The 25838-nt window shown below is 42.9% G+C and overlaps 1 protein-coding gene across 6 annotated transcripts in view; it reads right to left on the reverse strand.

The window, feature by feature from the left end:
* The window catches only part of APOD (apolipoprotein D), a 90324-nt gene that overhangs the window by 34221 nt on the left and 30265 nt on the right, over positions 1-25838 (reverse strand). Inside the window, exon 1 of one of the 6 annotated variants that reach the window (XM_032630500.1) lies at positions 22489-22674. The exons of 3 other annotated variants lie outside the window; for them this stretch is intronic. The gene's annotated coding sequence lies outside the window, so the exon portion shown is untranslated. Of the gene's footprint in view, positions 1-22488; positions 22675-25838 lie in introns of those variants that run through there. 2 more of the 6 variants (XM_032630504.1, XM_032630503.1) reach the window with 2 other exon arrangements.

The following is a 25838-nucleotide window of genomic DNA, read 5'->3' on the forward strand; positions in this document are numbered from 1 at the left end:
CTCCCACAAGGCGTTACTGGGTGGAAAACACATACGCATCATCAGCTGAGTCTGCCCTGGGATAGCCGTCTCACAGTTCTGATAGAGGAACAACAGCCTGAGACCCCACCTCCAGCACCAGGCACGCCTGTGACCTGGCTTCCATCTTGCACTCAGAGGCCAAGGCCTGGATTCATCACCCCTCACTGCAGCAGGAGCTCGGGAAGGTTCTGCTCAAAATCCAATATTTATTGTTTGAAGCACTTTTAAAGTCCCTTGTTATCCAAAGCCTTTCCCTTGAGCCTTGGAGAGGATTACAAAGTAATGCTTTCTTCCTTCAGCTCATTTCTTAGGAAATTGCCTTCAGACCTGCCAAAGTCACAAAGAGATGCAGGGTTTCATTGGTGTCTTCATACATGGAACATTTGGTCATCCCTCATGATTTTTTCCACTCCTATTTCCTGAAGAGAAAACAGAAGCTCTGGGAAAGAGGGGCTACCTGCCTCTGGTCTCTTGCCTGCCCTGGTAGGAAGAGTCCAAGTGAGGGTTCCAGGAATGAGGCTGGGACTGTGGGCAGATCCATGCCCGTTGCTTCACCTTCTCATTTCACAGTGTGTGGCCCACTGTCAGGTGAGGGCCACACTCCTTCTGTCCAGGTGCTTTGCCTTCACCTTGTTTTGTCACCACATTTTCCCTTATTTTCTGCCTTTCTTCCATCTATATATCATAAATCCATTCACTATCCATCCATCCACCCATCCTTTTACCCATTCTTCCCAAACTGATGACTTTCTATGTGCCAGGCTTTGTGCTAGACGCTGACTCTGAAGAGGAGTGAGAATGATTCCTGCCCCCAATCTTGTGGGAGAGGCATATGTAAATATGTTATACATATTTAGCATACGTAAATAACTCAAATGTGGTGCAGAGGTTGAGGTGTGCGTAAGACCAAGGGACTGCCTGCATGCAAAGGAGAAGCATCACCTCCAGCTGTCACCTCCTGAGGTGGACTTTCTGTCAAAATGGCCCCTCTGATCCCACCTCCTGGTGTTCACGCCCTTGTGTGATCCCCTCCCGTTGAGTGTGGGTAGAACTTACGACTTGCTTGATTCTGCCATAAGCCAAAGGTGACAGGATGTGGGTGACTATGTGTATGTAATTACATTATTCTGTTACATAAAATTGTAGTGCCCATCTTGCTGGAGTTTCTGTCTCCCTTGCTATGGCTTTGAGGAAGCAACTGACCACGTTGGGGAATCCCACGTGCCAAGAAACTTGGCTTTAGGAGCTAAGAACAGCCTCTGGCCAACAGCCAACAAGAAACTGAAGCTCTGTGTCACGTAGCCACAGGAACTGGGCTCTGCCAACAACCTGAGGGAACTTTGGAAGTGGACTTTTCCTCAGCAGAGCCTCAGCCCCAGCTGCCACCATTTTCTTTTTTTAAATTGAAGTATAGTTGAGTTACAATGTTGTGTTAATTTCTGCTGTACAGCCAAGTGACTCAGTTATACCAGCTGACACCTTGATTACAGTTTTAAAAGACCCTAAACAGCAGATCCAGATAAGCTTTGCTGGGATTCCTGAAGCACAGCAACTGTGAGATAAAACACGTGTGTTGTTTTAAACCCCTAAGTTTGTGGTAATTTGTTATGCAACACTAGAAAACTATCATACCTCCTGAGGAGCAGCTATCAGGAATGTAAAGTTCTGGGAAGGGGCTGACAGCTGGGGTAATGTCTCCAGCTCCCATGTTCATCCATTCAGCAAATATTTATCGAGCATTTATGATGCACGATGCACTGGTTTAGATACATTAGTGAACAGAAGAAAATCCCTGGGACTTCCCTGGTGGCGCAGTCCCTGGTTGAGACTTCCCTGGTGGCGCAGTCCCTGGTTGAGAATCCGCCTGCCAGAGCAGGGGACATGGGTTCGAGCCCTGGTTGGGGAAGATCCCACATGCCATGGAGCAACTAAGCCCGTGCGCCGTAACTACTCAGCCTGTGCTCTAGAGTCCATGAGCCACAACTACTGAGCCATGTGCCACAACTGCTGAAGCCCGTGTGCTTGGAGCTGGTGCTCTGCAACGAGAGAGGCCACTGCAGTGAGAAGCCTGCACACCATGACGAGGAGTGGCCCCCGCTCGCTGCCACTAGAGAAGGCCCACGTGTACCAACGAAGACCCAATGCAGCCAGAAATTAATTAATTAATTAATTAATTTTTTTAAAAAAAGAAAGAAAATCCCTGCTCTCACGAAGCTTATATTCTAGTCAAGGAATAAAAACATTAAATTAATAAATAAATTGTATATAACATGTTATTAGGTGATGAGTACTATAGAAAGGATAGAGGGGCTGGGGATGCCAGGGGGTGGGTTGAAGTTTTTCATAGGGTCACTGGGGTAGGCCTCACTGAAAGGGCAAAAGCTGGAAAGAGGTGAGGAAATATTACACAAGAAACTCCAGGCATCCTCCACGTGTACAACTTCAAGCACGGATTCAAGGTCTAATCCTGCCCTGGGGGTTCATGCAGGTCATAACTGCCCTTTTCAACCTCCTTTCTCACCGCTACTCCTCCATGCCCAGGTCCACCCTGCATCCTCACCTCCCAACCCTCTGCCATTCCCCAAACCCACCTACCAAGAATCCTCACTCCTCATTCTGTTTCCACAACAAAATGCTTCTCCTCCCTGGTCACCTCAGTGGTCGCCTCCCCCGAAGCCTCCCCCGGTGCTCCCACTTCACCCTCAGAACAAAGTGCACCCCTCCTCCACGTTCCCTCCGGCTTTGCTTGTGACTTATTGTGAGTTTTCTACTTTCCACACTTGTTACAGCTGGTGGCCTTTGTCTCTTGGAGAGACTGGAATGCAGGGACCTGGACTTGCTATCACTGAGTTTCCAGGCTCGGGCATATTACAGGTGGGATTTGTTGAAAAAAAAAAATTAGCTGGAGATCAGTCCTCTGTGGGTTTTTTTCTCTCTTTCCGTCTACCTCTCGCCCGACTCCCTCACTATCTGTCTTTCTCTGCACACCTCTTTCTGCATTTCTAAGTGTCTTTTTCTGTTTCTCAGTCTGTCTTGGTTTCTCTCTCACACACAGGTAGACCCGTGCACATGGACACTCGCACAATCATGATGCAGGAGTTTCTTCTGAGCATCTTGTTTTCCCACAGCACCAGGGGGACGGGTGGGAGGGAAATGAGAGTGGGATGGGGTAGAATTGGGGTGGGGGAAGAACCTTTACTTCAAGGAAAAACCTGAAGTATACAACGGGCCACTCTTAAATATAGGTTAAAACCACCACTTTACTACCCACACGTTCACCTATGGAGGAAACTCATTCCTCTTATCTTCACATCACCCAGGGTTTCTCAACAGTGGCACTATTGATTTTTTTGGATCAGATAATTCTAATATGGAGCATGTCCTGTGGCTTGTAGGATGTTTAGCAGCATCTCTGGCCTCTAACCGCCAGTAGCAGGCCCCAGTCATGACGATCAAAAATACCTCAAGATGTTGCCAACTGCCCTTCGGGGGCAACCCCTTCCCCCTTCCTCCATTGAGAACTGCTGATGTAGCCCTTTTCTCGGATGTCACTCACATGCAATCTCTCAGGCAGCCTCCTAAGCATATCATTTCTACAAGGTGCAGTAGAACAGCAACCTGAGCCTGTTCTCATCCTTCCCTAAGCCCTGGGTCTGGCCCTCTGGGATCCAGCACTGACCCTGTGGGGGTCTCTGGTAGCTTACAGGGCACCTTTGTGCTGCCCCTTTTGGGAAGAGCCATCTCCAAGTCAGGACACTTAGCTTGGATTTCAGTCCCCATTCACAAGTTCTACTGGCTCTTTATGTGCAGTGCACCAACTGCACAACCGTATACTGTGGCCCTGTACAAACATTACCCTCCTGCTACTAAACACTGGGGTGGCTCCCAATGAGTTATTCTTCTGAAACCAGGACAGCCCTTTTCTTCTTGAATGTATCCATAGCTGAGGTGATGTGCATCAATGGGGGTGAGGTGTAGAGATGCACATTTTTTGCTTCTTAAAGCATCAGATTTTCCTTCCTAAATGTAGTACCTTGAGTAGTAAAATGTGGCCACCTGTGCAGGAGATGAGATCAGACTAGAAGGAGAAGGAGACTATACTGTGGGTAGAACTCAGAGAATATCCAGGATGAAAATACAGTCTACAGATGACCAGAGAAAATGATGACCCACACTTGCAAAACAGTTTCTGAGATGATGTGTGACAGGATCCCGGGGACTCTCAAAGGGAAATCTGACTATCCTTTTGACCTTACAAGAATCTACCCCTAGAGGGTTTATGTAGCTTGATCCTGACGCTGCTTAACTTGTGCAGTCAGCCTGCAGTGGTCTAAGCACTGGCATTTTAGTATAATACCTAAAATGTTGTTTATAATTGTTAAAGTACGTAGAGGAGGTTTATATCATTTTTTATTTGGCTTGTTACTGAGAGAGTATTTGGACAGAGTATTATTCGTTTTCCAAATTCTACTTTTGAGCCTACTTCTTCCACAGCATAGGCCTGACCTGCCTCACAGAATTGCACACATGTTCAAGACAGAGCCTTGGACTCTAAAACAGATAATTCATGTAGCCACATCTGTCTTTCCCAGAGAGGAGAAAGACGGAATAATGATGACTTTCCAATGTTATTAGCAAGGAGCAAACATCTTGAGAAAGGAATGGTTTCTCTTCTTGAGTACAGAGCCCCAAATATGATGTCTAAAAAGTCTGGCTGTTGCATTACTTGTTGCAATTAAAAAGAAAACAAACACTGTAGGAGCAAAAGCCCTACTGATGGAGGCTTCCTCCTGAAATTCAGGCACCTGCTTGTTCATGATACCACTCACCATGTAAGCCAATGACTGGGGGAAAGAATTAGTTTGCCTCTGATTACATCTGATTGCCATCAGTGATGACAATAAACAAGGCAGAAGGACCAAATGATACTTGTGGGAAGCTCAGAAAAGGGCCTGGGAAACACTTTCAACTGAGGATACACAAGAGAAGAAAATCAACTGGGAGTCACACAGATAACAGGCACACTGACTTACTTCAGTCATCAGAACAGAACAAAGTAAAATAACAAAGCAATATCACTTTTTACCTATTAGCCGGGCAGATGTTAGAAAGCTGAATAATGCCAAATGTTGTAGAGCTGTGGGTTAGAGGAAACCTGAGCTGCTGGTGGGAGGGGGCACGTGCAGCTATTCTGGAGGGAGTCAGGATTCAGTCAAATCATATTCTGGCCAAAAGCCTAGAAGAAAACGTAGGCCAAAATCTTCATGAGCCTTGGTTAGATAAGTTTTTTTAGAACACAAAACGTATGGGCCATAAAAGAGAAATTACCAGCTGGACTTCATCAATTTTTAAAAATTTACTCTTCAAAAGACATTGTCAAGCAGGACTGGGGGAAACAGAGACTCCACTCCTGGAGGGCACACACAAAGTAGTGTGCGACCCAGGTGAATGAGCACTGACCCCCGGGGAGACTGAACCAGACCTACCTGCTAGTGTTGGAGGATCTCCTGCAGAGGCAGGGGGTGGCCGTGGCTCACTCTGGGGACAAGGACACTGGCAGCAGAAGTTCTGGGAAGTACTCCTTGGTGTGAGCCCTCCCAGAGTCTGCCATTAGCCCCACCAAAGAGCCCAGGTAGGCCCCAGTGTTGGCTTGCCTCAGGCCAAACAAACGACAGGGAGGGAACCCAGCCCCACCCATCAGCACTCAAGTGGATTAAAGTTTTACTGAGCTCTGCCCACCAGAGCAACAGTCAGCTCTACCCACCACCAGTCCCTCCCATCAGGAAACATACACAAGCCTCTTAGACAGCCTCACCCACCAGAGGGCAGACAGCAGAAGCAAGAAGAACTACAATTCTGTAGCCTGTGGAACAAAAACCACGTTCACAGAAAGACAGACAAGATGAAAAGGCAGAGGGCTATGTACCAGATGAAGGAACAAGATAAAACCCCAGAAAAACAACTAAATGAAGTGGAGATAGGAAACCTTCCAGAAAAAGAATTCAGAATAATGATAGTGAAGATGATCCAGCACCTTAGAAAAAGAATGGAGGCAAACATCGAGAAGATGCAAGAAATGTTTAACAAGGACATAGTAGAATTAAAGAACAAACAAACAGAGATGAACAATACAATAGCTGAAATGAAAACTACACTAGAAGGAATCAATAGCAGAATAACTGAGGCAGAAGTACGGATAAGTGACCTGGAAGACAGAATGATGGAATTCACTGCTGAACAGAATAAAGAAAAAAGAATGAAAATAAATGAAGAGAGCCTAAGAGACCTCTGGGACAACATTAAATGCAACAATATTTGCATTATAGGGGTCCCAGAAGGAGAAGAGAGAGAGGAAGGACCAGAGAAAATATTTGCAGAGATTATAGTTGAAAACTTCCCTAACATGGGAAAGGAAATAGCCACCCAAGTCTAAGAAGTGCAGTGAGTCCCATACAGGATAAACCCAAGGAGAAACACACCAAGACACATAGTAATCAAATTGGCAAAAATTAAAGACAAAGAAAAATTATTGAAAGCAGCAAGGGAAAAATGACAAATAACATATAAGGGAACTCCCATAAGGTTAACAGCTGATTTCTCAGCAGAAACTCTACAAGCCAGAAGGGAGTGGCATGATATACTTAAAGTGATGAAAGGGAAGAACCTACAACCAAGATGACTCTACCTGGCAAGGATCTCATTCAGATTCAATGGAGAAATCAAAAGCTTTACAGACAAGCAGAAGCTAAGACAATTCAGCACCACCAAACCAGCTCTGCAAAAAATGCTAAAGGAACTTCTCTAAGTGGGAAACACAAGAGAAGAAAAGGACCTACAAAAACAAACCAAAACAATTAAGAAAATGGTCATAGGAACATACATATCCATAATTACCTTAAACGTGAATGGATTAAATGCTCCAACTAAAAGACACAGGCTCACTGAATGGATACAAAAAACAAGACCCATATATATGCTGTCTACAAGAGACCCACTTCAGACCTAGGGACACATACAGACTGAAAGTGAGGACATGGAAAAAGATATTCCATGCAAATGGAAATCAAAAGAAAGCTGGAGTAGCAATACTCATATCAGATAAAATAGACTTTAAAGTAAAGAATGTTACAAGAGACAAGGAAGGACACTACATAATGAACAAGGGATCAATCCAAGAAGAAGATATAACAATTATAAATATATATGCACCCAACATAGGAACACCTCAATACATAAGGCAACTGCTAACATCTATAAAAGAGGAAATCGATAGTAACACAATAATAGTGGGGGACTTTAACACCTCACTTAAACAAATGGACAGATCATCCAAAATGAAAATAGATAAGGAAACAGAAGCTTTAAATGACACAATAGACCAGATAGATTTAATTGATATTTATAGGACATTGCATCCAAAAACAGCAGATTACACTTTCTTCTCAAGTGCGCATGGAACATTCTCCAGGACAGATTACATCTTGGGTCACAAATCAAGCCTCAGTAAATTTAAGAAAACTGAAATCATATCAACATGTTTTCTGACCACAACGCTATGAGATTAGAAATGAATTACAGGGGAAAAAATGTAAAAAACACAAACACATGGAGGCTAAACACTACGTTACTAAATAACCAAGAGATCAGTTAAGAAATCAAAGAGGAAATCAGAAAATACCTAGAGACAAATGACAATGAAAACACAACAATCCAAAACCTATGGGATGCAGCAAAAGCAGTTCTAAGAGGGAAGTTTATAGTTATACAAGCCTACCTCAAGAAACAAGAAAAATCTCAAATAAACAATCTAACCTTACACCAAAAGGAACTAGAGAAAGAAGAACAAACAAAACCCAAAGTTAGCAGAAGGAAAGAAATCATAAAGATCAGAGCAGAAATAAATGAAATAGAAACAAAGAAAACAATAGCAAAGATCAATAAAACTAAAAGCTGGTTCTTGGAGAAGATAAACAAAATTGATAAACCATTAGCCAGACTCATCAAGAAAAAGAGGGGGAGGACTCATATCTATAAAATTAGAAATGAAAAAGGAGAAGTTACAATAGACACCGCAGAAATACAAAGCATCCTAAGAGACTACTACCAGCAACCCTATGCCAATAAAATGGACAACCTGGAAGAAATGGACAAATTCTTCAAAAGGTATAACCTTCCAAGACTGAACCAGGAAGAAATAGAATATATGAACAGACCAATCACAAGTAATGAAATTGAAACTGTGATTAAAAATCTTCCAACAAACAAAAGTCCAGGACCAGATGGCTTCACAGGTGAATTCTATCAAACATTTTGAGATGTTTCCTTCTCAAACTCTTCCAAAAAATTGCAGAGCAAGGAACACTCCCAAACTCACTCTATGAGGCCATCATCACCCCAATACCAAAACCAGAAAAAGATACTACAGAAAAAGAAAATTACAGACCAATATCACTGATGAATATAGATGCAAAAATCCTCAACAAAATACTAGCAAACAGAATCCAACAACACATTAAAAGGATCATACACCATGATCAAGTGGGATTTATCCCAGGGATGCAAAGATTCTTCAATATACACAAATCAATCAATGTGATACACCATATTAACAAATTGAAGAATAAAAACCATATGATCATCTCAATAGATGCAGACAAAGCTTTTGACAAAATTCAACACCCATTTATGATAAAAACTCTCTAGAAAGTGGGCATAGAGGGAAACTACCTCAACATAATAAAGGCCATATACGACAAACCCACAGCAAACATCATTCTCAATGGTGAAAAACTGAAAACATTTCCTCTAAGATCAGGAACAAGACAAGGATATCCACTCTCACCACTATTATTCAACATAGTTTTGGAAGTCCTAGCCTCAGCAATCAGAGAAGAAAAAGAAATAAAAGGAATACAAGTTGGAAAAGAAGAAGTAAAACTGTCCCTGTTTGCAGATGACATGATACTATACATAGAGAATCCTAAAGATGCCACCAGAAAACTACTAGAGCTAATCAATGAATTTGGTAAAGTTGCAGGATACAAAATTAATACACAGAAATCTCTTGCATTCCTATACACTAATGATGAAAAATCTGAAAGAGAAATTAAGGAAACATTCCCATTTACCATTGCAACAAAAAGAAATACCTAGGAATAAACCTTCCTAGGGAGACAAAAGACCTGTATGCAGAAAACTATAAGACACTGATGAAAGAAATTAAAGATGATACAAACAGATGGAGAGATATACCATGTTCTTGGATTGGAAGAATCAATATTGTGAAAATGACTATACTACCCAAAGCAAGCTACAGATTCAATGCAATCCCTATCAAATTACCAATGGCATTTTTTTTATGGAACTAGAACAAAAGCTCTTAAAATTTGTATGGAGACACAAAAGACCCCGAATAGCCAAAGCAGTCTTGAGGGAAAAAAAGGGAGCTGGAGGAATCAGACTCCCTGACTTCAGACTATACTACAAAGCTACAGTAATCAAGACAATATGGTACTGGCACAAAAACAGAAATATAGATCAATGGAACTAGATAGAAAGCCCAGAGGTAAACCCACACACCTACGGTCAACTAATCTATGACAAAGGAGGCAAGGATATACAATGGAGAAAAGACAGTCTCTTAAACAAGTGGTGCTGGGAAAACTGGACAGCTACTTGTAAAAGAATGAAATTAGGGGCTTCCCTGGTGGCGCAGTGGTTGAGAGTCCGCCTGCCGATGCAAGGGACACGGGTTCGTGCCCCGGTCTGGGAAGATCCCACATGCCGCGGAGCGGCTGGGCCTGTGAGCCATGGCCGCTGAGCCTGCGCATCCGGAGCCTGTGCACTGCAATGGGAGACACCACAACAGTGAGAGGCCCGCATACCCAAAAAAAAAAAAAAAAAAAAGAATGAAATTAGAACACTCCCTAACACCATAAAAAATAAAATAAAAATAAACTCAAAATGGATTAGAGACCTAAATGTAAGACCGGACACTGTAAAACTCTTAGAGGAAAACATAGGAAGAATACTCTTTGATATAAATCACAGCAAGATCTTTTTTGATCCACCTCCTAGAGTAATGGAAATAAAAACAAAAATAAACAAATGGGACCTAATGAAACTTAAAAGCTTTTGCACAGCAAAGGAAACCATAAACAAGACGAAAAAACAACCCTCAGAATGGGAGAAAATATTTGCAAACGAATCAACAGACAAAGGATTAATCTCCAAAATATATAAACAGCTCATGCAGCTCAATATTAAAAAAACAAACAACCCAGTCCAAAAATGAGCAGAAGACCTAAATAGACATTTCTCCAAAGAAGACATACAGATGGCCAAGAAGCACATGAAAAGCTGCTCAACAATAATTAGTGAATTATTAGAGAAATGCAACTCAAAACTACAATGAGGTATCACCTCACACTGGTTAGAACGGGCATCATCAGAAAATCCACAAACAACAAATGCTGGAGAGGGTGTGGAGAAAAGGGAACCCTCTTGCACTGTTGGTGGGAATGTAAACTGATACAGCCACTATGGAGAACAGTATGGAGGTTCCTTAAATAACTAAAAATAGAATTACCACATGACCCAGCAATCTCACTACTGGGCACATACCCAGAGAAAACCACAATTCAAAAAGACACATGCACCCCAATGTTCATTGCAACACTATTTACAATAGCCAGGTCATGGAAGCAACCTAAATGCCCATCGACAGACGAATGGATAAAGAAGGTATGGTATATATATAAAATGGAATATTACTCAGTCATAAAAAGGAACGAAACTGGGTCATTTGTTGACATGTGGATGGATCTAGAGACTGTCATACAGAGTGAAATAAGTCAGAAAGAGAAAAACAAATGTCGTATATTAACGCATATATGTGGAACCTAGAAAAATGGTACAGACGAACAGTTTTGCACGGCAAAAATTGAGACACAGATGTAGAGAACAAACGTATGGACACCAAGGGGGGGAAGCCACGGGTGGTGGGGGTGGTGGGATGAACTGGGAGATTGGGATTGACATGAATACACTGATGTGTATAAAATTCATGACTAATAAGAACATGCTGTATAAAAAGAAAAATGAATAGAAAACACCTATTAAAAAAAAAAAAAAAAAGAATTGTAATTCAGGATCTGCAGCATGGCAAGCCATGTGGAAGTCCCCAGAAAAAATGGAGAGGAGAATTATTTCATAGAGGGGAAAAGGAACTTGGGAGGCCTACAATAAACAAAGACTCCATGACTTTTCATTGGCTGAATTGTGAATGTCTCTCATTGGCTAAGCTCTTGCCAGGAAGGAGGAAGAAGTCTTCTTCCTGTTGGGCTCCCATTATTGTTGGTCATAGGGCATGAGAGCTCCCCCTTCTGGTCGCCTGACCCTATATTTTTGTTTGTTTGTTTCGGTTTTTGGTTTTTTTGGCCACACCCAGCAGCTTGCAGGATCTTAGTTCCCCAACCATGTATTGAACCCGGGACCCCTGCAGTGGAAGCGTGGAGTCCTAACCACTGGCCTGCCAGGGAATTTCCTGACTCTGTTTAACTGAAGTCTCCTTGTATTAATTTTTTATAGCACTATCTGTGATCTCCTAGGACTGTCCACACTTCTTTCTAAACACTTGTTATCTTTTAATATGTTATAGACATATGTGTCATCCCACATATGTCTAACTCTCCTTCTAGACTGTACGATCCTTAAGAGTAAGCATCATATCCTGTTTACCTTTATATTTTCAGGATCTGGCAAAATAGCTGCTATATCAATAAAATAATACCACATAAACATTTGATGAAAAAAATCATTATTGAGATTATAAACAGGCAGAATGGTAAAACCTATTAGGGAAGCAAAGTACTTCTTTCTCTGAAACAAGAGGAAAGAAAGTTGTCCATATGTAGCATTGCTCCTTCGTGAAGGTGTTTTCACCATTTCAAAGTTAAGGTTAAAAATCTTGGGGGAAACACTGGTTCAGCTAATTATAAATCTGTGTCCTAGATATTCATACTTTTAATTTGGCCAAACTACAAATAGTTGTAAATAAATTTTACAAGATATTCTCCAAGGAAACAGGAATAAACAAAGAATGTGATCCAGCAAATTAGAGAATGGTTCAATGGGGTGATTAACATCCCATCCATTATCAGACCAGGCTGTCCTGAGGAAGAACACACTCAGTTTAAACCTATTTTAGGACCAGGGCTAGGAAACAAGAGTCTAGGAAATCTTGAATGCCTGCAATATTTAAATATGCAGGTATCCTTTTCTTCTTCAAAGGCACTGAGTATTTACTTTGGCTGAAACTTTTTTTTTGGCGGTACGCAGGCCTCTCACTGTTGTGGCCTCTCCCGTTGCGGAGCACAGGCTCCGGATGTGCAGGCTCAGCGGCCATGGCTCACGGGCCCAGCCGCTCCGCGGCATGTGGGATCTTCCCAGACCAGGGCACAAACCCGTGTCCCCTGTATCGGCAGGTGGACTCTCAACAACCACGCTACCAGGGAAGCCCTTGGCTGAAACTTTTGAGTGGGCTGTGTGATATTGTGATTTATAATAAGAAACATATATCTGGTCTTTATCCCCATTAAAGTCATAGAGCTTCTAAAACCCTTAGAATTTCCTAAGTGACAAAAGCAATAAAGGTGTCTTTTGTTATGTTAAAAAAAAAGCTTTTGCACAGCAAAGGAAACCATAAACAAGACAAAAAGACAACCCTCAGAATGGGAGAAAATTTTGCAAACGAATCAACGGACAAAGGATTAATCTCCAAAATATATAAACAGCTCATGCAGCTCAATATTAAAAAAACAAACAACCCAATCCAAAAATGGGCAGAAGACCTAAATGGACATTTCTCCAAAGAAGACATACAGATGGCCAAGAAGCACATGAAAAGCTGCTCAACATCACTAATTATTAGAGAAATGCAAATCAAAACTACAATGAGGTATCACCTCACACCAGTTAGAATGGGCATCATCAGAAAATCTACAAACAACAAATGCTGGAGAGGGTGTGGAGAAAAGGGAACCCTCTTGCACTGTTGGTGGGAATGTAAATTGATACAGTCACTATGGAGGACAGTATGGAGGTTCCTTAAAAAACTAAAAATAGAACTACCATATGACCCAGCAATCCCAGTACTGGGCATATACCCTGAGAAAACCATAATTCAAAAAGACACATGCACCCCAATGTTCACTGCAGCACTATTTACAATAGCCAGGTCTTGGAAGCAACCTAAATGCTCATTGACACACAAATGGATAAAGAAGGTATGGTACATATATACAATGGAATATTACTCAGCCATAAAAAGGAACAAAATTGGGTCATTTGTTGACATGTGGATGGATCTAGAGACTGTCATACAGAGTGATGTAAGTAAGAAAGAGAAAAACAAATATCATATATTAACACATATATGTGGAACCTAGAAAAATGGTACAGATGAACCGGTTTGCAGGGCAGAAATAGAGACACAGATGTAGAGAACAAACATATGGACACCAAGGGGGGAAAGCCGCGGAGGGGTGGTGGTGGTGGTGGGATGAACTGGGCGATTGGGATTGACATGTATACACTGATGTGTATAAAACTGATGACTAATAAGAACCTGCTGTATAAAAATTAAATTAAATTAAATTAAAAACTTAAAAGAAAAAGAGAACAGAAAAAAAAGACATTGTCAAGAAAATGAAAGACAAGCCACAGACTGGGAGGTAAATATTGGCAAATATATCTGATGAAGTTCTTATATGCTTTATACATAAAGAACTCTTAAAGAAGACAAACAACTCGATTAAAGAAATGGACAAAAGAATGAACAGACACCTCATCAAAAAAGTTACATGAACAGCTAATAAGCATGTTCAACATCATTAGTCACTAGGAAAATATAAATTAAAACTGAAATGAGATGTCACCATAGACCCACTAGAATGGTTAAAATTAAAAAGACTTACCATACAAAGTGTTAGTGAGGATGTGGAGCATCAGAACGCCTCAGATATTGCTGGTGGGAGTGCAAAATAGCACAGCCACTTTGGAGAGCACTTTGACAGTTTCTCATAAAGTTAAATACACACATATCATATGACCCAGCAATTCCACACACCGAGGTATTTACCCAAGGGAAATAAAAACATATGTCCACATAAAGACCTGCTACATGAATGTTCACAGCAGCTTTATTCTTACTGACTCAAAGTGGAAACAACTCTAATATCCATCAACTGGTGAACAGATGAATATCTATGTGGTGAATACTTCAAACTCTGATAAATCCATACAGTGGGATACTACTCAGTAACAAAAAGGAACGAACTACAGATACATACAAGAACAGATGAACCTAGGGGCTTCCCTGATGGCACAGTGGTTGAGAGTCCGCCTCTCAATGCAGGGGATGTGGGTTCGATCCCTGGCCAGGCAACTAAATCCCACATGCATGTTGCAACTAAGAGTTCACATGCCACAACTAAGGAGTCCGTGAGCCGCAACTAAGGAGCACATGTGCTGCAACTAAGGAGCCTGTGAGCCACAACTAGGGAGCCCACCTGCCACAACTGAAACCTGGCGCAACCAAAAAAAAAAAGCTTAAAAATAATAATAGAAACTCCTAGAAGATATGACGATAGAATAATATTATTGTTACCTTTTGGAATGTCAGCACTAAAAAATAAATGTTGTAATGTTTTACAACTATAGACTCATATAAATTTGAATTTGTAAGGATCTCAGCACAGAAAGGATCTTGTAGGTTACCTAGCCAACCTCTGACACAGAGCAAGAATGCCCCCTGCAGCATCCCCAGAGCCTGGAAGATCAGCTGCTCATCCTTATCACTGCTGGGCAAGGCATCCAGAGTCCCACAGCTGTGGCTCTGAGGGTGAGTGGGATCTGCCCCTCTCCCTCCCAGCTTCTATGCCACTTGCTCCTGTGGGACCACACGGGGTATGGAGGATGCTTTCTGCCCCACTTGAGATATTTGAAGACTGGGGTCCTATGTCCCTTTGAATCCTCTCTATTCCAAGTTAAACATTTCCTGTTCCTTTAACTTTCCTCACACTAGAAAGTTCCTGAGCCCTCCAGCATCCAACCCACCCCCCCTCCCCACCCCTTGGGCTCTGATTTGTCAGTGTTCCCTGGGGAGTGTGGTGCCACCACATGGTGGAATTGAGAGACTGATCCTGTGTCTAGTTTGGGGCACACTGCTTTTATTAGGGTAGCCTAACCTTCATTTAAAGCTCTCCCAACCCTTGTTGACAAAGGGCTTTTCAAGTTGTGAAATATATCAGGTATATAAGAAGCACTGAGTAAAATAATCACTTAATAACCCACCCCTCTGCTTTGGCAATATACTATGATGCTACATTTGCTGCAGACTTCAAAAGTCACCTTTTAAGCCACACTTTCCTCAGATAGTACAGCTACAATTGTAAGCCTCACCCCTTTCACTCTCCCTTCCCTGTTTCCCCTAGAGAAACCATTATCAGAACTCTGCGTTTAAATCAACTATATTTCAATAAAAATGAAAAAAAGAACTCTGTGATTAATCCTTCCCATGTATGCTTTCATATGGTTAAATGTATGAATCAACAGTACTTAGCATTGTTTTACACGTTTTCAGCTTCAGATAAATTGTGACACACTGTATGTATTTTTCTATACCTTAAGTTTTTGAGATTTGATTCATTTTAACTGTGATTCAGCAATCCATTGAATTTTCTAAAATGTGTTTATTCGTGCCCCTGTCCGACGGGCATTTAGGTTGTTTCCATTACAGGCAATGATGAGATGAACACTGTCGATCACGACCCCTTGTGCTCATGTGTGGGAGTCTCTCTAGGGTCAGTAGCTGTGACTGGAACGGCTGCGTCATGGCATGTGTGCATTTTTTCCTTTACTAAATATTGCACACATACTTTTTTAACCACCTGATTCATGCTAAGCTTGTGACCAGCTAATGTTATCATATAAACACCTATCAAGCCCACTATGTTTTGTTTTTAAAAAGCCAACGTTGTACTCACTGAATGCCTCCTACATGTAAGACACTGTGCTAGGAACCATGGGCATACAGAAAAATGGTAGGTCCTTTGCCTTCCAGGAATTTACACATATACGAAAGCAAATCTAGGGCAGGATTGGGTCTGTATATGGAGCATCCTCACTGATGCTCCTAATTACTTATGAAAACCCACTGATGAGATGCATGCTCTGTTACTTGGGAGAGGAAGCAGAAAAGTGAAACACGACGACTATATGCTGCATGGCTTACAGTGCCTTTCCTTCAAGGATCCCCTCCTTCATAACTGCATACACTTGTGTAGTGCTTCACAGTTTACATACACATTGCCTAACTGCTTCTCATAATCTCTTCCCTGGGAATCTGATGGGGTACCTCTAATCACCCCACAGTAGAGATGGAGGAGCTGGGACACAGAGGGGGAAGTGAACTGTCCCACATAATGACGTCAGAAATGGCAGAGCCCAAGCTAGAACTCAGGTCTCCTGACTCCAAATCAGGGCCTTCTCCCAAGTATCACCAACTGCCCAGGAAAACCCTTTGGGGACTCTCTCTCTCTGTCCTTATATCAGACTGAAAGTTAGACATGTTATCAACAAAAGTTCACAATATTAAATCCAGTCTCCGTGGCTGGCAAAATGCCCTTGACAGCCAGTCACAAGTGTTTCTAAGGTCTCCTTCCCCTCTTCCTCTCCAGGCCTGGGTACTCAAATTCCCATGGGAAAGCACAACGCTACCTGTGACTGGAAGCATCCATTTCTAGGAAACACAGTCTTACTACATTTATAAAGCTAGGGTACAGACAACTGGAACTACTCACTGTCCTCCAGTGCATCTCCCCCTTCCCTATATTGAACCTTTGCTCGGTTCCCTCTCCTGAGTGCTCTCACCTCCATTTCTACCTATCAAAATCCTGTCCATACTCTGAATAGCCATCACGACATTGAAGAAGAACAAAGTCAGAGGATGGACACTATCTAACTTCAAGACTTACTATAAAGCTGCAATAATCAAGACAGTCTTGTATTGGTGAAAGAGTAGACACATAGATCAATGGAACAAAATGTGGAGCCCAGAAATAAACCCACACTTAAGTCTTTAATCCCTTTCAAGTTAATCTTTGTATATGGTGTAAGATAAGGGTCCAGTTTCATTCTTTGGCATGTGGATATCCAGTTTTCACGACACTATTTATTGCAAGGACTATCTTTTCCCCATTTGTATTCTTGGTGCACTTCCCAAAGATTAGTTGACCACATATGCGAGGGTTTATTGCTGGGCTCTCTTGTCTGTTTTATTGGTCTGTGTGCCTGTTTTTATCCCAATACCATGGTGTTTTGATTAGTATAGGTTTGTAATATAGTTTAAAATTAGGACGTGTGATTCTTCCAGCTTTCTTAAGATTGCTTTGGCTAGCCAGCAATCCCACTTCTGAGTATACACCCAAAAGAAATAAAATCAGTATCTCAAAGAAGTATCTGCACTCCATGTTTATTACAGCATTATTCACAATAGTCAAGATATGGAAACAACCTAAGTGTCTGTTGACAGATGAATGGATAAAAAAAATGTGATATATATATATATATATATATATATATATATATATTCAATGGAATATTATTCAGGCATGAAAAAAGAAATTCTGCCATTTGTGACAATATGGATGAAACTGGAGGACATTACACTAAGTGAAATAAGTCAAACACAGAAAGACGTGTGTTCTCATTTATATGTAGAATCTGAAAGAGTTGAAGTCATAGAACCAGAAAGTAGAATGGTGGTTGCCAGGGGCTGGGGCTGGGGGTAGGATAGGGGGAGGTGGAGAGATGTTGGTTAAAGTGTACAAACTTTTAGTTATAAGATGAATAATTTCTGGGGATCTAATGTATGGCATGGTGATTATAGTTAATACTGTATTATATACTTGAAATTTGCTAAGAGAGTAAATCTTAAGTGTTCTCACCACACACACACACACACACAAAGGTAATTATGGGAGGTGATGGATGTGTTAGTTAACTTGATTGTGGTAATCATTTCACAATGTATACATATATTAAATCATCACATTGGGGCTTCCCTGGTGGCGCAGTGGTTGAGAGTCCACCTGCCGATGCAGGGGACACGGGTTCGTGCCCCGGTCCGGGAGGATCCCGCATGCCGCGGAGCGGCTGCGCCCGTGAGCCACGGCCGCTGAGCCTACACGTCCGGAGCCTGTTGCTCTGCAACGGGAGAGACCACAGCAGTGAGAGGCCCGCGTATCGCAAAAAAAAAAAAAAAAAAATCATCACATTGTACACCTTAAAAAATCACATTGTACAACCTAAATATATACAATATTTACTTGTTAATCATACTTCAGTAAAGCTAGAAAAAAATAATAAAAGCAAGTGAGATGATAAAAAAGAAGTGGGTCCACATAAATGTTGTCAATTTATCTTTGACAAATTGAATTGCAAAGGCAATTCAGTGGAGAAAGGATAGTCTTTTCAATAAATGGTGCTGGAATAACTGGACATTCACATGTAAAAAAATGAATCTAGACACAGACGTTACACTTTTCATAAAAATTAACTCAAAATGGATCATGGATGTAAATGTAAAATGCAAAACTTTAAAACTTTGAGAAGATAACATAGGAGAAAATCTAAGCGATCTTGGGTTTGGCAATGACTTTTTAGGTACAACATGAAAGAGAAATTTGATAAGTCAAACTTCATTAAAATGAAAAACTTCTGCTTTGTGAAAGACACTGTTCAGAGGATGACAAGTCACAGAATGGGAGAAAATATTTCCCCCAAATATACAAAGAATGCTTAACATTCAACAATAAGGAAACAGCCAACCTGATTTTAAAATGGGCTAAAGATTGGGCCAGGGTCATCCAACAGTTCCTGCCTAACCTCTCCACAGGTCCCTGAAAATTAAAGGCCAGTGATCCTAGGAGGGGTGTATTCAGCTCCTAAGTGAGTTTTCTGATAACAAAGCCAGCCCGTCTGCAACTGGAACTATTCTTGGGTCTAAGAAGGATCAGGCAACGGCCCTCTCCGGCCCCCCAACTCCTTGCTGTTGTGGAAAACGCTTCACGTGCGTGGCTAACACATGGTCAGGATGACTACTGCCACCACCCTGAGTCTTAGGACAACCCACCTGGGACCAATTTTTGCATCAGAATTGTGAAGCCAAAAAGATTTATTTCTGACAACGCTCCCAGTGTGTGCTTCACTGTAAAGCAGGCATAATACCATTAGCTACTTCATGGGACTGTTACGAGGCTTAAATGAAATAATACATGTACAACGCTTAGTATAGCACCTGGCACATAGCAAGTACTTAATGAACATTAGTGATTAATACTTCCATTATCAGGGCATGAGACTAGGTTTGGGGGGAGACTGTTGTGTGTCTAGAATTATTACATTATTCTCAGTTAGAAATGGCTGGTCCAGATGGTCCCCTTTGTTTTTGTAAGGAAAGGCTGGGGGAAAATACCCTAACATGAGAGGGGTCTCTGTGTTTCCCCTAAGGCAAATGCCTCTAATCCAGGGGCACATGTATCACTAACCCCAAGGCTCTATCAGTTCCCTTGGGATAGCAGCCTGATCAGTCTGAGAACTAAGAAAGAACAAAGAGACATCCGGGAGAGCCTCTTGCCTCTGAAACAGAGGGACTCAGACACTGGCAGGTGGGATGACAGTCATGCCCTTCCCGCTGGTGGGGAAGAGAAACAATTGTCAGTGACAACCTTCTCCTTGAAAAGATTCATGACAAAAGATAAAGATTTCTGAGGCAGGGAAAAATGATTAGGTTGGAACTAACCATAACCCACCCACAGAGATGCAAATCCTATTTCGAGCAGGCAAGAGGTGGAAACAACAGGAAAGAGAGGTATATTTTTTTCCCTGGCAACTGTATCAAATCTAAGCATTCCCTGCAGGCTTAATTGCCACGTGACCTTCAACTTTATAAACATGTTTTAAAAATAACGACTGTGGCCAGAATGAGAGTTTTGAAAAGCAGCAGCCAGCAGGTTGTAAGCCTAGGTTAAATCGTTTAAAGAGACTGAAAGTGGCCGGGGACAAGGACGGATAGCCCAGTTCCAAGGAAATGAGGCCTGATTATCATGCTGATGTCATGCATAGGATCACTTATTTGAATGAATCATTTCATCATCAAATAATCATCTCACACTAACAGATCTTGGAAGAAAATGAAAAATGCAATCAATTGTAATAGAAAGCAAAAGAGAAGAAAGAAAATTTACCCTAGATTCTATCTCCTCCAAATTTAACTCATTTTCTGGGTTCCCCACGTATAATCTTACTCAGTTAAGCTTATGCAGTTAAATGGGTTAAACTCCTTTTTTTCCGGGCAAAGTCCTGAGAAAGGGGTCATTTGGGGGTTATGTTTATTTTGGTGCAGAACTGATTTAGCAGAGTGGTCATGCCTGGTGAATCCTTTCTGGGATCTGTCTGGTTGGGTGATGAAGCCAGAAAGCCATGAAGCCCTGGGGCAGGAGCGTGAACAGTGGCTGGAGGGCAGTGCGTGATGGAGCTGACCTTAAACAGGTCTACCACTCAGGGGATTCCCAGAAATGAGTGGGGGTGGTGGGAGATGCTGGCGGGGTGGGCTGAGATCCTCAATCAGGTGGGTGTAGGCGACAGAAAATTAAAATGTGACTTTTATGTTAACATGACCTTCCTTGTAGCCACAGGCTGGAGCTTGGGGACATTTTGGCAATACGTAGAAGAAATCTTACTTATATCCACCAGCAAGGAAAACACATAAAAATCTGAGGGATATTTTGTCTTATTCCCTGACAGTTTAAAGAAAAGTCAAGTCAAAGTCGAGAAGAGTGGAATTAACAGCCTGTTCTCAAGGATTCCCTCCCTTCTGGCACAATCCAGTTTCTCAAGGGTGGTGAAACACATCGAGGAAGGCACTCTCTTGGGGAAAAAAAAATTTTGGGTTCTTGAGAGAGAAACAGAGAAGAAATATGACAACATGTGCTCTTGGTAGACACTCAGAACCGTTTATGAAGGGCTCTTTCTTTAGGAGTTAATTAAAAATAATAATAAACAGACGCCTTTTGATGGTTTTCGTGTTTCAAAATGTTGACTTGTTACATCCAAGGATCCTCCCTGTGTTCCGGAATAACAATTTCTCCCAAGAGAAGCAGCTTAATTCAGTTCTGCAGTGAGGTTAAGAAGCGGTTGGATTGGAAGAGTACTCCCTAAAGCACCCATCTGCCTTGTGTCCAGGCTTGTGGGAGAGACACATCTAAGTGAATTGCCACACTAAGTGAATCGTCCTCAAGATGCTCACACTCTAGCAAGAGAGAGAGCTAGTGCTCAGCCGGGTGAGTAAATTCACATGTACATTAAACACTGGTTCTGCCACTACACAGACCTTCATTATGTGCCACAAATCAGCATGACTCGTGGCCCCTGAGGATGCCTGGCTTGGATGGTCTGTCGAGGGAGGACCTCTAGGTCACTTTACATGTGGGCAATGGATTGCGCTGTTCCTCCCAACGGGAAGAGGAGGGGCCGCCATGTGCCATATTTGTGGACCTGCCCGGCTCCCTTGGGCTTTATGTGGAAACATCTCCTATCTCTTCTCCAACTGAAGACACCAACGGCTGCACTTCATTTGGGACGCACGGAGCACAGGTGGTGCATAACCACCCCACCTGAGCTCTGCCATATGGTCTGGAGGAAGAATCACTTGGGGTGCTATAGCACTCTACAGTATAGAGGCAGGCAGCTGACCTTTTTGTCCATCCCGAAGCCTCAAGTCGAGGGCTGGTGGATGTTAGTTTGGCACTGCCTCAGGGACTGAGGGACTGCTCACAGGGCCCAGAGGTATGCTTGCTTCTGTTCGTTTTCTGTTTTGGTTTTGTTTTGAGGCCCTTGCCGAGATTAAAGTTTTCCAGCCCAGGCAGTTTTCTTTTCAGCTCTAGTAGCTCTCCAGTGAGAAGAGGCAGCCGGGGCAGTGAGGGAGTGCCGCTTTGGAGTAAGCAGGTGGGAGTCCTAGTCTAGTCCCAGCAAGGTATTTAACCTCCCTGAACCTCAGCTCCCAACTACTCACAGAAACAGCCCTGCCGGCTTCCAGCTAAAAACGGCTGTGACCAGAAAACTAAAGATTGTAGAATTGCCTTTTGCAAGCTACCCTCCCTTTTTACACAGAAAACTAGGTCTCTGGGAAAACCTTGGCCAAGAAGAGCACAAGGGGGAGAGAGCCACACAAGGGGGAGAGAGCACAAGGGGCAAGCCAGGCTGGGGGCCCTCCTGTGAGCCCTGGCCCAAGACGGCCTTTATGGGACACCTGGGCCTCCCTTACACAGTGTCCATATCTGCAGAGAATAACAGGCCACTTAAAAGGGTGTGGGTAGCACTTTAAAATTCACACACACACTTTACCTCATGGGCTCTTCAGACTGCACGGGCTTTTGTTGCTCCTGGAAGTTTCATCTCTTGTGCAAAGTATTTCTACCCGGATTTGGTCTTTTCCTCACCTGCTCACACCTCACTGTTCAACCCAGCGCTGCATCTCCTCAGAGCTTCGTGGCTCAGCCTCCTCTTCAGGCCGGAACCACGCCTTCCCACTTGGGACGCGTGACGTCCGGGAACTGGCCCGGAATCGGGGCCACTGGGCCCGCCCACCAACGTGCAATTTAAGCAGAAGCTGGGCCGTCTCCTTCCGCGCCAACTTGCCTGACGCTGGAGAAAGGCGACCTCTAGTGTTGGTTCTTGGAAGGGACGCAGCGGCTTTCCGCAACCGAGGTGAGGCTCCGGGGGCCAGCCCGGCAGTGAACCGAGAGGGGCTGACTTTAACTGGACTTGTTAGAGAGATGAGGAGGAAGGACAGAGGGGATTCTTGAGCTCCAGGGAGCCCAACCGTGCACATTTGGCCTCTGAGGCCTGCTCATTGTCCAAACACACCTGCCCCTCTTTTGTTAACACCCAAGACTCAGCCCACCCCTCACCCCTGACTCACCTGGCTGAAACAAGCTCACCTGCCTCTGCTACCAGACCAAACTTGGGTCAGCTCACCTGTGCACAGTAAAGCCAACCCACTGACACCTGGTTGTGGTGAAGGAAACTGCAGTGTTTATTGCAGGACACCGAGCATGGAGTCCAGGCTGCTTATGCTTAAAAGCCCCGAACTCCTCAAAAGCTTTTAGGGAAAGGTTTTTAAAGACAGGGTGAGAGAAAAGGGTGGATGATCAGCTCGTGGACATTCTTCTGATTGGTTGTTGGTGAGTAATTGGGAATCAACATCATCAACCTCCTGATTCCAACTGGTCTGGGGTCTACGTGCTTGTGGGCAGCATGCAGTTAACTTCTTCCACCTCGTGGGGGTTTTGGTAGCTGTCAAACAGCTCAAAGGATATGGCTCAGGATATTATCTATAGCCCTCAAGGAGGAACTAACGATCCTTGACTTTGTTTAATAGCTAAACTATTATTATTTTGTCTTGCTTGACTGTTTTCCTTTCTTTCTGCATTTTCTCACTTCTCTGATTAAATTTATTCTTTGGAATTTGGGGAAGGCCTAGGAGGTTAAGGTTTTTTTACAGACAAGAGGCAGGCAGAGGACATGGGGGGGGGGGTCTGTTTGTGGAAGACCTGTTCAGTTACACTTCTGTGACTGGAGAAGCGGAAGGTGGAAAAGGCATCAAGCAATGTGTCTGGGTATGAACCAGGGCACCTGGTTGAACGCACCAATCCTCGGGTGGCCTCCATCTATGTCTCCATGGTCCTGCCATGACCAATCAGTCAGTCCTGTCTTCGGCAGGGGTTGTGGTGGGGAGTGTGTGAGCAGGCAAATACTGGGTGGCTTGCCCTTGTGAGGCAGTGGGACTGCCTGGTGACTGTGACTTTTCAGGGCTCCACCAACTTCATCAACACCACCCCATTCTTTGAGATGGAAAATCCACAATCTTCAGTAAAGTGCTACACTGTTCGGCTTAAAGCCCTCCTTCCCCCTTTCCCTTCTAAACAGACGACCTTGCTTAAGACCCTCCTATAAGGAATTGTAGAGGTGCCACCGGCCACAGGATGTGACGCCCGTGGGGCTTAGGAGGCAGAGGCTTTAGGAAATGAAGGGTTTGGAGATGCTTGAAGGGAGAAGTGTCCATCCTCAGCACTACGCCCTCTCTCTTCCCAGTCTCGCAAGTATATTTAGAACCTATTAGTTGCTGTTTTTTCTTATGAGTTATAATCTATTTTCATTTTTATGTGACTTTATTGAGTTTAATGAGACCCCAAACTGCCACACTTACAAGGTCAAATTGAGTGTTTTTTGTATATAATTTTTGCCAAGTCTATTTCCAACCATAGGTAGGGTGACCACCCATCCCAGTTTGCCGGAAACAGTCCTGGTTTACATCTGTCACCTGGGCATAATTATTCATGGTGTTCTCTTTCACTCTGCAAAGGGCCGCACTTAGATGGTGAATTACACTGTCACGCTAATCACAGATAATCTATGTAAGAAAACATTTAGGCATTAGGATTTAGAGGATGTGAGAGATAATGTTACCAGGAATTTGAGATTTAAATGGTTGTTATAATCTTGGCATAATTAGCTCTAAGCTTTCTGGCAGCTGAAACAGAAGAAAAATATGAAGAGTTAGGAAGTTGATTCTGTCCTGTAAAATGATGCATATTATGTCTTTTGGAGGGACATATTTATCAGGCACTTAATTTTAGGAGGAATTTTTCACATAAATTGTTACATAAGGGACACTGAGTGACATAAGGGACTGTGTCTTCCATGTTCGTTTTTGCAGAATTTTCTATGTGGCCATTTTTAATATTGGTCCTTAAAATTATTGTGCTTCTCCAATTCTCTTTCTCTGTGAAAAATGGGGAGGGAATAAAAATTATTTCACAGGGGTTAACTGAGATAATATGTATGCAAGTGCCAAGTAAACTATAAATATCAAAATACTGTCATTTTCTTTCTTATTACCTTGTTGAAAACCCTCCTTTTATTGATGGGGAAGCCAAGGCCCAGAGAGAGAGAAGTAATGTGGCTACTTAGTGACAAAACAGGGGTTAAGGTTCCTGCTTATCCCTCAGTGCTAATAAAATCTCACAGAGCTGTTCACCAAGACATTCTGAGATTCTGTCAGGCCACCAGTGTGCGCTGGAGGTGGGGTGGGAAGATGAGGCAGAAAGGCTTTGGACAGCAGTGGCCCAGATGGAGATGCTAGAAATGGTGTTTTAAGTCATCATCATAAAGAGATGTTATTAACCGAATTTTCTTCTAGCAAGACAGAAAGCTTCTCATGGCGATTGTTTGAGTCACTCTCAGGTGAAAGAATAAGCCATCTATTTTTTGCAAGTTAAGAAAAAAGTTGCTCCCAGTCTGGTTTCCAGGGGCACAGCCTTTTGGGACTAGTTCCAGCAGAGGGTTTTCCAGCATTATGGCACGACCTTCTTTTCAGCTTCTCCTCCTCCCAGCCAGTAAGTCTCAAAGTGTGGTCCCAGACCGGCAGCATCTCCATCACCCAGAAACATGTTAGATATGCAAGTTCTCAGGCCTCACCCCAGACCCACTGAATCAGAAACTGGGGGTGATTCTGTTGCACACTAAGGGTTGAGATCACTGCTCCAGGCTTAGGGCCCTGTCTGGCTTCCTAGAGAGAAGAGAAACAAAATGTGGCAATCCTCCCCCTTGCTGCTCTCCCTACCCCACAGGCAGGCTGTCCTTTCTAAACTCCTAGTAACAATTGGCTTTTCAGGTATGGTCCTCACACTTGC

The sequence above is a fragment of the Phocoena sinus genome, chromosome 4 (genome assembly GCF_008692025.1).
Source record: "Phocoena sinus isolate mPhoSin1 chromosome 4, mPhoSin1.pri, whole genome shotgun sequence".
Taxonomy (NCBI): domain Eukaryota; kingdom Metazoa; phylum Chordata; class Mammalia; order Artiodactyla; family Phocoenidae; genus Phocoena; species Phocoena sinus.